Source organism: Esox lucius, chromosome 5 (assembly GCF_011004845.1).
Source record: "Esox lucius isolate fEsoLuc1 chromosome 5, fEsoLuc1.pri, whole genome shotgun sequence".
In the NCBI taxonomy this organism is placed as follows: domain Eukaryota; kingdom Metazoa; phylum Chordata; class Actinopteri; order Esociformes; family Esocidae; genus Esox; species Esox lucius.
In genome coordinates, this window is record NC_047573.1 from 31,170,657 (window position 1) to 31,186,575 (window position 15,919).

Below are 15,919 nucleotides of genomic sequence, written 5' to 3' on the forward strand. Positions count from 1 at the left end.
GCGTACGCCCCCACCAGAACATAAACTACACCATGACGCAGTAGAATCAATTCAAAAGACTCAAAATAAAATGTATATGCGGTCACATGCAGGGGAAGCTTGTTGTGCTGGGTTTCAGCTGCCTCTCTTTAGAGTGGGAGGCGGCGAACCGCGATATAAACCATTGGGGCTGGGAGACGCACAGGCACTGGTGGATAAATTACCCCCGATGGGAGAGGGAGGTGGACTATGGTTGTCACAATTTGATAAACTCACAGCTGGTCAAATGTTGGCACTGGGGGACTGGAGGGCAGTAGCCGCCCGAGCCATGTCTGCCCAGGATACCCTGACGACACCCTTTCAGTCAGGTGGTCGGACGCATAGACGCAGCCCTGAGGGAATGATTCCCATTGCTGGCTGGGGCCCCGGTACCTAAGTTACCCTGGGAAAAAGAGCAACACCCTAGACAGAATCTGGAAGAATGCAAAGAAACATGGGCCAAACACACAGGGCACCATCCGGGGAAGGGAGGTCTGCAGCAGGAGTGGTTTAGAAGGGCGGTCTTAGAGGGACCTCCAGAGAAAATAAAAGAGGCAATGATGGCAAATCCTGACTTGCCGGGTAGTGAATCACACGTATGGGAAAGAAATGTAGTGCATCATTTACAGAGGGCTAAAGACGAGGAGACCGAGAAAGACAAACAGATGCAGGGACTGAAAGAGAAGTTGTTGCGCTTACAGCTGCGGGAGGCCAAAGTAAAGGCAAACGAGTGTAAAAAGAAACACAGACAGATGGCAGCCCTAGGCTCAGGAGAACCTGACACACACGATTTATACCCTGTTCCCACATGGGCACCCCAACCTCACAGTGGCCGGGGGGCATTCACCGCGCCCTATCGACCAGGGACTCCGAGGGGAGGTTATGGTAGGGGGAGGGGGCAGGGTAGAGGCAGAGGGACTCCAGGAGCCCAAGTCCCATACGGAGCCTGCTTTGCGTGTGGTGACCCGAACCACTGGTCCAGAGAGTGCCCACAGAACACTACAAAGGGAAGAGGATACCCAAACCAAGGGGCAGCTCCAGTTCCCAACCCACACGCCATCACACCACCTAGTGCACCTGGACAATTCCCACTCTCTTATGAGGGAGGGTGGGACCAGGAATGACGGTCTACAGGGAGGGGAGGGGACAGCGGGGGAAAGGCAGACCCTATGCTGTCCCTGAATATCGACGGGAAGGACTTAACTTATTGGGGAGAGACTTGTTGATAAAACTGGGGGCTAATATCTTGTGTTCTCCAGATGGACTAACTGTCACGTTACCAGGCGGGACATCGACTTCAAGTGGAGGCCGTGGATCTCCCTCCTCGAGCCGTACTTTCCTCCGCCAGACCCCCCCACATGTAACCCTATTTTATGATCGGCAGGGCGATGAGGTGTATAGAGAGGGGTTTGGGGATGTAGTGTGTGGGGACACGTGGCAGGTCGGGTCTAAATTCATATATGTAGGCCCTGAAGGGGTAGCGGCAGATGTACAGTTGACAGAGGAGCAGGATCAGTGGTACATGATGGCGGAGGAGTCCGTCCCGCATGTGTCACTGGCCCTGCATCCTAAACACCAAGCAAAAGACCTGGGGCCCATGGTTAAAAGGGCGGTCGAATGTAATGATTGGCGCCAAACGTATGGTACTCACACAGCTGTAAGACGTAAAAATGGTTCACCTGCATTGACCTGGCTAACGCTTTTTTCTGTCTCCCACTAGCAGAGGAACTTCGTGATATTTTTTCTTTCACACATAGGGGTCGGCAATGGCGATACCCGAGACTACCACAGGGGTTCGCACTTTCCCCTGGCATATTCAACCAGGTACTGAGAGAAGCGCTGCAGGGATGCTGCCTACCGACAGGGGTAACTTTGGTCCAGTACGTAGACGACCTGCTGCTGACGGCCCCGACGGTGGCCGCCTGCATCCAAGCTACAATGACGGTCCTCACCAGACTGGCTGAGAAAGGGTTCAAGGTGTCAAAAGAAAAGCTACAGCTGGTAAGGACGCAGGTCTCCTTTCTGGGCAGAGTAATCTCGCAGAAGGGAGCGGGGCTTTCCCCAGCTCACCGCACAACCATCCTCCACCATCCTAAACCCACTACTGTTCAGGAAATGCTATCATTCCTGGGGCTCACGGGGTACAGCCGCAATTACATCCCAAACTATTCAGGGCTCACAGGGCCACTTAGAGCGCTAGTTAAAGAGCAGGGAATGCGTAAACTTAAAGCCACTCTCAATTGGACTTGCCCGGCCGACCAGACCTTCATTATGCTGAAACAACAACTAGCCACCGCAGCTGATTTGGCAGTTCCCAACTACACAAAACCCTTTTTTTTCTAGATGTTTCTGAAACAGGTCGAGTCATGAACGGGATCCTGTTTCAGAAAAAAGGGGGAGAAGGCCCTGAGAGAGACGGGCTAGTGAAACATCAAAAGGGGGCTTCCCCACAAGAGAAAACAATTTGGCAACAGAGAGGAGCAACAGAGACGAGCGGGCTCTGGAGAGGGCCAGACAGTAGAGTAATACTTCCACCAGCCATGCGGGGAGATAAATTTGCAGAAGCCCATGGGTTGGGCCATGTAGGGCCAGCACAGATGTTGAGGAACTTGTGCCATTGGTGGCACCCGTTTATGGTAGACATGGTACGTAACTACACTAGGACATGCACCATCTGCACACACCACAACCCAAAACCGACGATCAAACCTGAGATGGGGGCGTTCCCCATGACGACGAGACCTGGACAAGAGATAGTGATAGACTACACGGACATGGGGGAAACAGTATGGGGGTGCCGTTACATGTTAGTGTGTGTGGACATGTTCACAGGGTGGCCAGAAGCCTGGCCGGCAAGAAGGGAGGACAGTCAGACAGTGATCAAGTGTTTAGTGAACCAGTACATTCCCAGACACGGCTTCCCAGAGAAAATTAGGTCAGACAATGGGACTCACTTTAAGAACAGTGATTTACAGGAGGTAGAGAGCTTATTGGGCCTAAAACATGCTTTTGGCACGGTGTACCATCCACAGTCCCAGGGAAAGGTAGAAAGGATGAACCAAAACTTAAAAAACAAGTTGGCTAAGATATGTGCACAGACTAAATTGAACTGGGTGGATGCACTGCCACTGGCACTCATGACGATTCGATGCTCGTTAAATCAGACCACTGGGTTCACCCCATACGAGCTGCTGACGGGGAGACAGTTTCCAGTACCAGCCGCGGGGCCTGCGGTCCCGGAAGGGGAAAAGTGGCCCAAAGACCATAAAGTGTATTTTGATGAATTGCGAGCTCTCGTTTCAGAATTCACCAACAGAGTCGGAGAAAGGAGGGACCTGCACCCGCTGGACCAGAACCTGCCCCAGGCGGAGTGGGTGTTGCTGAAGGTCATCAAGCAAAAGTGGTCGGAGCCAAGGTGGACGGGTCCTCATCAGGTGGTGGAGAGAACGAGTCATGCGGTCCGCCTGAGGGACAAAGGAGAGACCTGGTACCATTGGAGTCAGTGTACAACACTGACCAACACCAGCCGGACCGGTGCCAGGAGCGGATCCCAGGACACGGCGGGACCACGAGCGAGTGAAGGAGACAAAGGACGGCGTCAGGAGAATAGACTTTTAGGGGAAAGAACTGAAGAATACTGTAACAAAAGGGGGTATAGGACACCGAGTGGCTCATACCACTCGTACCAAGATGACAGGGTTACAGAGAAAGGTCTGAGGAGATGAGAATAGAATGAAGTGGTACATGGACATTGGTGGAATAATGATGTGTGTTGTTACAGGTTTCCCAGGTTGGCATCGGGTCTTCATTCCCCCAGCGAAGAGGTTCGCGACACCTGTTTGAGGAAATTTGGGGGATTGAATTGGACTATGTCAAGGGGTCGCATGCGAGCATTCTGGGATAGATAATCCGCTGGAGGAATGGATGATCTCGATGTTCGGCCAGTGGAGAGGTTTGATAATGTCTGTTCTTTTATCACTTGCTACATTTGGTGCTATAATGGTTACTTGTGGGTGTTGTTGTATCCCATGCATAAGAGGGCTTGCCATGAGAGTGATCTCTACAGCCATTGAGAAGGCTCCAGGATCGCCACCAGGGATGCTGATGCCTCTACTGGAGCAGCATGACCCAGGAGAACTGGAGCTTGGCGAATAGGGGTGATCTCTCTGGGGAGAGATCAAAAGGGGGAATTGTAGATGTAGTGATTGTATGAGTTAGTGAACTGTTGTAAGCTGTTGTAACCAATGTAGATGTATTGATTGTATAAGTTAGTGAACTGTTATAAGCTGTTGTAACCAATGAAACAGAATATTAAATGTTTGTAGTATGAGCTGAAACTGAAGGAGCAAGTAGGAGAATAGGAAACCCTGTTCAAGCGGTTGCCGGGGAGAGAAAGATTTAGTATGTCTGTCTTTTGAGAAACAGGACACAGGTTAGAGACACACACATAGTCTGACAGGCGAGACAGAAACCAGAAGGGGACAAGAAGATGTTTGCGTTTATCCTTATAAGGAATAGAACTGGAACTGGACCAATAGCATACTTGCTTTGTGAATTTAACGCCTCTATCTTTTGGGCGTAGTGGAAGTATATAATGATCTGTTGAATGTTGATCCTTAGACATTGTGCGGCCACACTTGTCTCCAAAAGCTTTTGTATTAAACGGAATATACGGTATGGTAATTGACCTGACTCCTGGTGTTTTATTCTCCTTTCCAACAAACCAACTCGGGGAAGTGTTGGACTTCAACAATGTATATGTCAGTTTTGTTTATTTCACTATTAAACTATTGACATTTCATTGTGCTTTTTAAGCTTCTGATAAAAGTCTAACTGAAGAGAATGTCGAGCTGAGGGCACAGCTGGCTCTACAATCAGGTAAAAACAAGACTACAGTTGCTCTAGCATGTTGTCTTCATGAAACATTTAATTTGTCTGGTATGTCGTGCAATTTTCTAAATCATGCCAGACCATTGAAGTACAATATCTAATGACTTTTTTACCAACCTGGTCTCAGGAACCTACGTAGACAATTTTCCGAAAATTCTTGGCACCCGATTTCGTATGATATGTGACGTTACGTTCGGTTACATTACAATGCGCCACCAAACCGTATGATACATAACAAAATTATTAAAATGTAACGCTATTACAACGTAGCAAATTTGACGTGCACTATTAAAATATAAAATAACATACGAATGCCAGACAAACGTATGATATTTACGAACGCTATGAAAGAAAAAAAATATTACAAAATGTTTGACCTGTGTTTTGAACCAGCAAGATTTAGATAAGAAGACAGTCACCCTATTCTCTACCCCACACTGGAAATGTGGATTTAAGGTGAGTAACAGGTCCCTAGAATATGTTAAAAAAGTATGTTATCTTTAAAGTTAGGTTAAGGTTAGGCATCACAGCATTAGGGTTAGGGTTAAGGTTAGATATCACATCATTGGGGTTAAGGTTTCGTCTACGGTTAGGAAACAAAAAAGGTTACTTAAAGGTTTGGTTAGGGTTAGGTCTCACAGCTCTGAGGTTTAGGTTAGGGTTTGGGTTAAAGTTAGGTATCACAGCACTGGGGTTAAGGTTAGGGTCATGGTTTGGGTTAGGATTACAAAGAAAATCACTTCAAACTTATTTACAGTGGTATGAAAAAGTTTAGGCACCCCTCTGAGGCTATGTAACGAGGACTCGCGAGGGAGATGCCCGCCCTCCCCCCCTGCATGGTTGCACACTCCCCCACGGCATTTCCTCGCACACTACGACAACACACGCTGACAGGCTGCATAATAATTTACTCTGTCATCACAGAAAATTATCACAGTGGCATGCCATTCATTTTCGAATAAAAGCTGAGTACTGGGGTAATTTCCAGACAAAGAGTTTTAGTGTAGCAATATTAAGTTGTATGAAATCAAATCAGATGTGAAAAATAGGCTATGCAAAAATTTGGGCACCCTTGTCATTTTGTTGATTTGAATACCTGTAACTACTTAGCACTGATTAATTGGAACACACAATTGTTTTGGTAAGCTCATTAAGCCTTGAACTTCATAGACAAGTGCATCCAATCATGAGAAAAGGTATTTAAGGTGGCCAATTGCAAGTTGTTGTTCTCTTTGACTCTCCTCTGAAGTGTGGCCTCAAAAAAACTCCTTAAAACAAAGATTATTCAACATTATGGTTTAGGGGAAGGCTACAAAAAGCTATCACAGAGATTTAAGCTGTCAGTGTCCACTGTGAGGAACATAGTGAGGAAATGGAAGACCACAGGCACAGTTCTTGTTAAGGCCAGAAGTGGCAGGACAAGTAAAATATCGAAGAGGCAAAGGCGAAGGATGGTGAGAACGGTCAAAAACAGCCCACAGACCACCTCCAAAGACCTACAACATCATCTTGCTGCAGATGGTTTCACTGTGCATCGTTCAACAATTCAGCGCACTTTGCACAAGGAGAAGCTGTATGGGAGAGTGACGCAGAAGAAGCCTTTTCTGCACACACGCTTGATGTATGCAAACGCACATTTGGACAAGCCAGCTTCATTTTGGAATAAGGTGCTGTGGACTGATGAAACAAAGATTGAGTTATTTGGTCATAACAAGGGCCGTTATGCATGGCGGCAAAAGAACACAGCGTTCCAAGAAAAACACTTGCTACCCACAGTAAAACTTGGTGGAGGTTCCATCGTGCTGTGGGGCTGTCTAGCCAGTGCTGGTACTGGGAATCTTGTTAAAGTTGAGGGTTGCATGGATTCCACTCAATATCAGGGTTAGTTGAAGCTGGATATTTCAACAAGACAACGACCCAAAACACTGCTGAAAATCTACCCAGGCATTTATGCAGAGGAACAAGTACAATGTTCTGGAATGGCCATCCCAGTCCCGAGACCTGAATATCATTGAGAATCTGTGGGATGATTTGAAGCTGGCTGTCCATGCTCGGCAACCATCAAACCTAACTGAACTGCAGATGTTTTGTAAGGAGGAATGGTCCAAAATACCTTCATCCAGGAATTGTCTAGAGGCTGTTATTTTTTGCAAAAGGAGGCTCTACTAAATATTGATGTGATTTTTCAGTTGGGATGCCTAAATTTATGCACCTGTCTAATTTCATTTTGATGCATATTGCGCATTTTCTATTCATCCAATAAACCTGATTTCACTACTGAAATATTACTGTGTCCATCAGTTATTTGATAGATCAAAATGAAATTGCTGATCCAAACACCCAATTATTTATAAATGAAAATCATGGAACTTGTCAGGGGTGCCCAAACTTTTTCATATGACTGTATGTAGTAAGAACACCACTCGCCTTTGTGGGTTACAGGTTCCTCACTGGGGCAGTGGGTAGTACACCTGCCAGGGATGTGGAAGGTTGCCAGTTCAAAACATGGTTTTTCAGTTTTTTTTCCCTCCATTCTGACTCTAACTATATTTTACTGAACGTAATATATCTTACGAAATCCCCTGGCTAAAATGTACGTAAAATAGTCTGCGTAATCCTTCTGAGACCAGGTTGGTATTACAGGAGCCATTAGGAAGAATCCTTCCAACTGGGATGCCACTGGCGAGGCTGTCTTCAGGTACCAGAAAGGGGCAGCTGACCAAACAGGTGGAGAAGACGTTGCGGCGGTACAAGGGACTTGCCGTGAATATGAATGACATCTCCAGCACAACCAATATTGCTGCTAAGCTGCATTACTGTATTTCTTTTTTATTTCTGCTATGTACAGTGTTATATATATGATTACATTATCCTCTTAATATATTTATAGCTCTGTGTGATTGTTCTTAATTCTGACAGTAGTTGTAGTGTTGCACAACAACAACAGGGTGTTGTGGTGTAGATGTGCATCCTTGGGGTGGTAGGAGCTTAAGGACTTCCTGCTGGTGATGCTGTTTGGTGGCCAGTAGCAAAGTCCTCCTTTGAGCCATAGGGGTGGAACTACTGCCACACAGTCATCCTCCTCCGGGAACAAAACTACAGAAAACGTCATTACCTCAAAGCAATGTTTAGAAAAGCTTAAGACTCACACAGGCTAGCTAAGAACAATGTGGATACACAAAGACACCTCAGTAACGGAATTGTAACAAGTGCAGGTTTAGCTAGTCTAAATTTACTGCCAAGAGTAACGTTATCCACATGATGTGGATAGCATTACATAAAGAAACACGATTTAGCTAACGTTATGTATCAGTTGATAAAGTTACAAGGAGTAAGCACATATTATAATATTCTAACTTGTTGATACCCTAAGAAACAAGATTTAGACAAGTTAGCTAACGATGTTACCATACCTGTTCAACTGTTGAAATGCGAAGAAGCACAAAACCTCCAAACTTGAGGATAAACGAAGAAACAAAAAATAGTAAGCAACCAAACTTGTGGGCACATGAATAAACAAGGGTTACTGTAGGTATTTAATCTCAGGCCAATGCTGTTTTTTTCAAGCTCAGTTTCTATAACTCGTTTTCCTGCCAATGGTTTAGAACTTGGGTTCAGCTACCAGTAACTTGACTAAAGAATTTGAATGTTAATAGAATATTGCAAACAGTCATTCTTTAATACAAAACAGTCATTATGTTCTTACTCAGTAAGCTAACAACACTTAACGCTAGTTATTTATAATATAATTATTTATAATAGAACAGAACTCACCATAGCTATGTAGATGACTCAGCGTTCAACAACATCTTCGTTTGTTTCGGGAGTTCATCAAATTGTAGTAAAACATTGTGATAATCCACATGTTGTATTGTCCAATTCAGAGCATATAGCTTATACCTTACACACTTTGACAAAAGAACCAAGTCGCTAAAATGAATGATCCTTCTAGTTTTCACGGTACTACAGCGTGGGATCCAAATGGCGATTGTCTTGCCTTACACATGTGCAATTCACATTCGCTATAGCGCCATCTACGGACACGCCAGTGTTTAAACACAGTAAAGAACTGTCCCCCATGAAGCATTAAAGTCGAGGCTATAGATGAGTAGTTGAGCCGGTACCATGCAGTGGAAAATGGCCATTAGTTCGGGAAAATATTATGGTAAGCAATGGCGAGAGACGACTGTTTCTATGTGTTTACTGTACATGTCTACACAAAGGTCCTTTACACAAGCAATAGTGCAATAGTCAAAGTCTATTTTATTTATAAACTACAAATGTTGAGCAAAATTATGTACACTAAGATTTAACAATATTAAAATAAACCAAATAATCAGTACAAGAATAAAAGGGGTACAATAGCCTCTGCTGGAAGAAAATGGCAACACAAGCAGATACAGCAGACTAAAGCGCACGCCCTCTTTTCGGTGGCTAGCCGCCAGCGTAACGCAGTGGGGCCGCTGGTGGAAAGCCGCCTGAGATGCAAATTAGCTTATTAAAATTGAGATCAGGAGAAAAACGGCGAAAGCTTGTAGCCCGCTGGCTGTACTACATTATAGCCGCGTGCACGATTGCTCACTGGGTTATTATATTAGATTCAAATTTATTGTCATTGAACAAGTACAAGTACAGTCACAGTTGGGGAGTAATGGATTACAAGAAAACAGTAACTGTTATCCGTTACGTTACCAACAAAAATATTACAGATATTGTAAAAAAAAATCTATGATTAATTTTGGATTATGTCAATAGAAAAATTATAGGCGCGCAAAATAATTATGACACGTCGGATGTTTGATTTTGTTATTTAATGTTTTAAAAACATCTTTATTCGAACCAAAATATGAATTGCGTGCCTTAGTTGTGTGTGAACATCATGCGCACAAAGGTGTGCTCTTATAACCAGATTAGTGACAGAAGAAACGCTAGTTCATTTTCTCCGGTTTTGGTTGGTTGGTCAAAACAAAATATATTTACGACAATATTAGCCGAGCAATATGTTTAGTTATCTACTGGATGCATCTTTCTCAGAACAATAACAGGCCTACCTGGTGTTATATATTTTTCAAGTTTCAAGGTATATCTGTCAAATGCACCGAACAACAGAGCCAGGACTAGTTGCACAGAACAATTTACAGGAATTGTTAAAAAAAATTAGGCAACTGTTTGTAAGACAGCTGTAACATGGCGCTTCTTTCAAGACTAAACATTTTATGTAATTTGTCACGACATTTGAGGAGAAAATGTGTGTTGGGAAACACTGCCAAAGGATGATTATTTTCATTTGACACAGTCACACCAACTCTGTCCATACCGGTAGACCATGTGCTTGCTTTGCATCTCTGAAAATTGTGTTAATTGGTTATCACTGGCTGCTGACGTCATTCATTTTAAGCTAAGAGTGCAGGTTTATAATCGCAGTTGTTTATTTAATTAGTGTTTTGAAAATCTGTCACTGATTGCTCTAATAATCGCAGGTTACGTTCGCGCGGGTAAATCTTATTTCTATGTGGGTGTTCACGATAGCAAACTGGTATTTGCGTGGTTTCTGCAACATTTTGACAATGTTGTTGGTTGTGGAGCAAAACATCACACTAATGCATATTAAGTTTATGCGCGAAAAGCTATGGATATCTTATTTTTTATATACAACACTGCACTTTTCGAAATTGCCATTTATTTTTCAACAATGTTTGGAAGCATTTAAAAACATGAATGAAATAGAAATAACAGAATAGGCTAACACATCCTTAGATTTTGGGTTATGTTCAGATAAAAATATGTTCAGATTCTGGAAGACCAAGCGTTATTGGTTTTATTCAAATGACTGAATGTCTGACAGGCCGTTAGAGTGTAATGTAGAGATGTTGCCCAGTGCACCCCGGAGCAGGACGGGTTGCCGGAGCCGAGGGAGGCTCTACCCGAGGAGCAGGATGGGGTGCCGGAGCAGAGGGAGATTCCACCCCCAACGCAGGACGTGGTGCCGGGACAGATGGCGGTGGCGGTATTGGCTCGTTGTCCCACCCCTCCAAGGGTGGCACTGGCGGCTCAGGGCAGGGGACCAGTGGCACCAGCTCCCCGAGCGTGAGAGGCGGAAGCGGCTCTCCTTCCTCCTCCCAAGGCTGCAGGGGCTCTCTCAGGAGCCCCCACAGGTGTTGTGGCAGGAGAACCTCGTTTTCCTCCAACGATGACTCCAGGTACTCCTGCTCCCAGGGCTGAAGGGGCTCTCTTCTGAACAGGGCAATTCTAGATGTGCAATCTAGCCAAATTTAAGGAGTAAGGTAGCATATGCAACCAGGATTCAGAGATAGCAGCAATTAAGGTAGACATACGTATGTAATAAATGCAAGCACCGTGGCAATTCTTGATGTGCAAAGAAGCTATTTGAATGTGCAAGGTGCATGTTCAACTGAAATGCAGGGACAGCAGCAGTGAGGGTCCTAAGGTAGACATGTACCTGTAACAACTGAAAACTTACATTATCAGAGTAGTACAAGGCAGTGTCAGAGTAGTACAAGGGAGTAGTGCAAGGTCCCTGAGACGCGGGGGGCGGGTCACAGTTCTCTGGGTCAGAGTTTAGCAGGGTTACAGTAGCTGGAAAGAAACTGTTCCAGATCCTGCTGGTGCGGAGGCGAAGAGACCAAAAAAACAGTTTGTGGCAGGGATGTGGACGGTCGCTGATGATCCCAGGCACCCTGTGCAGACACCACTTGCACTGGAGGTCTACGATGGCAGGAAGCTGGGCACTAGTGGGCGTTTTTCACAGCCCATTGCAGGGCCTTCCAGTCGGCTACAGAGCAACTGCTAACTGACCGGAAGCGGCCTTTCTTTCACTGTAAGATTACGAGTAGGTAATTATCATTTCCAATTTGTATTGTGAGAGCTGTGACTTGACGAGTATTGGCTAGATTGACTGAAATAAAAAAAATAAAAATCTAGATCGAAGTCACATACGGTAACAAGCAGGCAAGGGCATAGGTTTGTATTTCATTTTGGTGGGTCAGGGTCTTTTTTATGTTTTCCAGGGGTTCAAATTGACCTGTTATATTTCCGTAGGGTTCATGACCCACCTGACCCCCCAAATCTACACCCCTGCATGACGAATACATGTTACAGTCCCAGAGCCTCTTTTTAACTAGTGTTGAAGTCTAACACTTCCCCGAGTTGGTTTGTTGGAAAGGAGAATAAAACACCAGGAGTCAGGTCAATTACCGTATCATATGTCCATTTATTACAGAAGCTTCTGGAGACACGTGTCGCCGCACAATGTCTAAGGATCAACATTCAAAACATCATTTTTATACTTCTACTACACCCAAAAAGATAGAGTCGTTAAATTCACAGAACAAGTGTGCTATTGGTCCAGTTCCAGTTCTATTCCTTATAAGGATAAACGCAAACATCTTCTTGTCTCCTCCTGGTTTCTGTCTGGCCTGTCAGACTATGTGTGTGTGTCTCTAACCTGTGTCCTGTTTCTCAAAAGACAGACATACTAAATCTTTCTCTCCCTGGCAACTGCTTAAACAGGATTTCCTATTCTCCTACTTGCTCCTTCAGTTTTGGTTCATATTACAGACATTTAATATTTTGTTTCATTGGTTACAACAGCTTATAACAATTCACTAACTTATATAATCAATACATCTACATTGGTTACAACAGCTTACAACAGTTCACTAACTTATATAATCAATACCTCTACATTGGTTACAACAGCTTACAACAGTTCACTAACTCATACAATCACTACATCTACACTAGCCAGTCAGCATGTAACTGTTACAAAATCACAGGAGGCAGGGGTAGACCCAAGCACGGAGCATAGGTTTTTTAGGCAGATGTACAAAAGGAGCAGGCCAGGAAAAAAGGGGGGACAGGTAGAAGTTCCAATAAACACAATAGCGGATCACAGGGCAGAAGTGCAGACTAGGAATGGGCAGAGACAACGATTTCTGATAACCAAGCTAGAATTGACAACAGATGTGAAAACCAGAGAACAAGCTAAACGCTCAGCATGCACGGAGAACCATACAATACTTCGCAAAGCACACAGGGAAATCAGGGGTACTTATACACAGGCTTAATAACAGTAATCATGATACAGGTGTGCACAACAGAAGGGCGGGGACGGAATGGAACATTCCAGAATCTAAGCAGAGGAAGGGAGAACGTGGGATATGCCAGGAACAGATCAATATTCAGGGGACTGGGAGCGCTGAGATGTGACAGTAACTCTCAAGTATCAGGACATTAGAATGTTTTAGCTGTACCATTTGTTCATTCTCTCATAATTTTTGTATGTGTATTTCGTAGCCAGTTATTGGCAGCTTGCTGTAAAGGCCAGATTAGATTTTTCCAAAAAAACACTGAAAAAAGCCAGCCCATGTCTGGAACAGTATTCTTTGGACAGATGAAACTAAGATTAACCTGTACCAGAATGATGGAAAGAAAAAAGTATGGAGAAGGCTTGGAACGGCTCATGATCTGAAGCATACCACATCATCAAAAACACGGTGGAGGCAGTGTGAGGGCAAGGGCATGCATGGGGCTTCCAATGGCCCTGAGTCACTAGTGTTTATTGATGATGTGACAGAAGACAGAAGCAGCTGGATTATATAGGGATATATTGTCTGCTCAGATTCAGCCAAATTCAGTAAAATTGATTGGACTGCGTTTCCAAAACATACCGTGAAAGCAACCCAAGGGTTTTTTAAGGCAAAGAAGTGGAATATTCTGCAATGGCCAAGTCAATCACCGGATCTCAACCCGATTGAGCATGTATTTCACTCGCTGAACACAACTTCAGGTAGAAAGACCCACAAACAATCAACAACTGAAGACAACTGCAGTAGGCCTGGAAAAGCATTGCAAAGGAGTAAACCCAGTGTTTGGTGATGTCCATGCGTTCCAGACTTCAAGGAGTCTTTGCCTGCAAAGATTCTCAAAGAAATTAAAAATAAAATTAATGACAAATGTATTGTGGTAATTTGTCCAATTACATTTGAGCCCCTGAAATAAGGGGACTGTTTATGAAAATGGTTGCAGGATGGGGCGCCGGAGCAGAAGTTGGGGCGCCTGCTTGAAATAAAGCTGAGAGTCTGCACTCCAACTGCATTTCGGTTGTTTCATTGCAAATCCATTGTTGTGTTGAGTCAAAACTATGAAAATTGTGTCAGTGTCCAAATATTTTCAGACCTAACTGTATAATTACATGGTCTGTACCACAAATAAGCCAGTCCACTGTGTCTAACTGGCTTTTTTGTTTAGTTTAGTAGAGTGAGTCTGAGCCAGAGGCAGGGCACTGTCAGAGGTTTGTGAGGGACAGCAGGGTTGATGCTGTGGTGAGTGATAAATGCATAAACCTGTTTAATGCATTTATTGTGGTACTCTTGCTACAGATAGCCTATCAGTGGCTCCCAACCTTTTTCTGTTACTGTACCCCCAAAAAGATTTTGCACTGCTTGAAGTCATTTGTGTTTTCAAGTACTCCCAGTGGAGAGGCCAACTACCCCCAGGGGTCCTAATATCCCTGGTTTGGAACCACTGGTGTAGATTAATGTCTTAGCATTACAGTGGATATAAAAAGTATATACACCCCTGGTTCTTGTGATGTAAAAAAATTTGACAAAGATAAATCATGTCAGAACCTTTTCCACCTTTAATGTGACCTATAACGTGAACAATTAAATTGAAGAACAAACTAAAATCTTTGAGGGAATTTTTTTTAAATTCACAACCTGGTTGCATACAGTGGGGGAGAACAAGTATTTGATACAATTCATCTTCCTTTTATTTACTTATTTATTTGTCATTTCAATGTCACTTTATTTTAAATCCTCTTCCTAATTATTTTCAACCCAATTACAGTGTAATTTGATAGTAAAGGCATGAAAGTATGAGGAAATACCATTGACACAAAATCTCATAATGCTTTAAAAAAAAATCTTGATGCTGAATGGCAGAAATGTTTTCAGAAAAAAAAATTGAAAAGCCTTTCAAACAGATGAGTTTTATAAATAGTCACCCAGAAGTCTGTTTTTATGTGTTTTTATTGTAGCCAGAGGGGTTGCTATTAAAAGGATACATCATAATAGGTTGTATCTGTTACAGAAATGAATCTAGGACCCAAAATGTCCCACTAGTGAAATCCGGCCGAAAGCCCCATAGGCTACCAAGGGTTAAGACAGGATTTATTTTATTTTTTATTATTATTTTCTCGTTGAGGACCCCCTGTCTTAATAGGTTTTAAGTTTCCAATATCCTCTTGGTCTTAAGATGTCTGTCAGGATTTTGTGGATGGATATCAGATAATAGTCAATCCCTAATCAATACTTTGCTGTCAGCACCACTGAGAATGAAATCAAACTACAAGCTCATTAAAGCTTCCTCCAGGTATTGTGATGGAAATTTCTAAAGTCAAAACGATTTCCGAAGACAGAGGAAAACTCAAATACACAAGCAAGGAGTGAATACACAGGTTACAATGTAACAATGAATAATCTCTAAATTAGTATAGGAAAATCATCAGTATCTAAGGAGGGAAAAGGGGTGTGGTAAGATCAATCAATCACATTTATTTATGAAGCCCTTTTTACAACAGCTGTTGTCACAAAGTGCTTTACAGAGACACCCGGCCTTAAACCCCAAGGAGCAGACAACAGTAGTGTTGAATTTCAGTGGCTAGGAAAAACTCCCTAAGAAGGGAGTCCAATTGGAATAATAAATACATTTCTCTGGGCTAAATCCAGAGTATATTTGATTTTAGACTAGGTCAGAAGTATGACCAGCTGGACAAGGACAGGGACAGCAACGGTCCCCCCAAACCAGGTAATCCGCAGGTGTGGACCAGGACCTCATCTCCTCCTAAAATGTAAAACTGGAGGAGACTGAGAAAAGGTAGTAGTGCATTCCTCATATCCCCCAGCACAATAATATAGCAGCGTAGCACCTTGGAACTGAGACGGGGGGGTCCGGTGACACTGTGGCCCTACCCGGGGGAGGCCCCGGA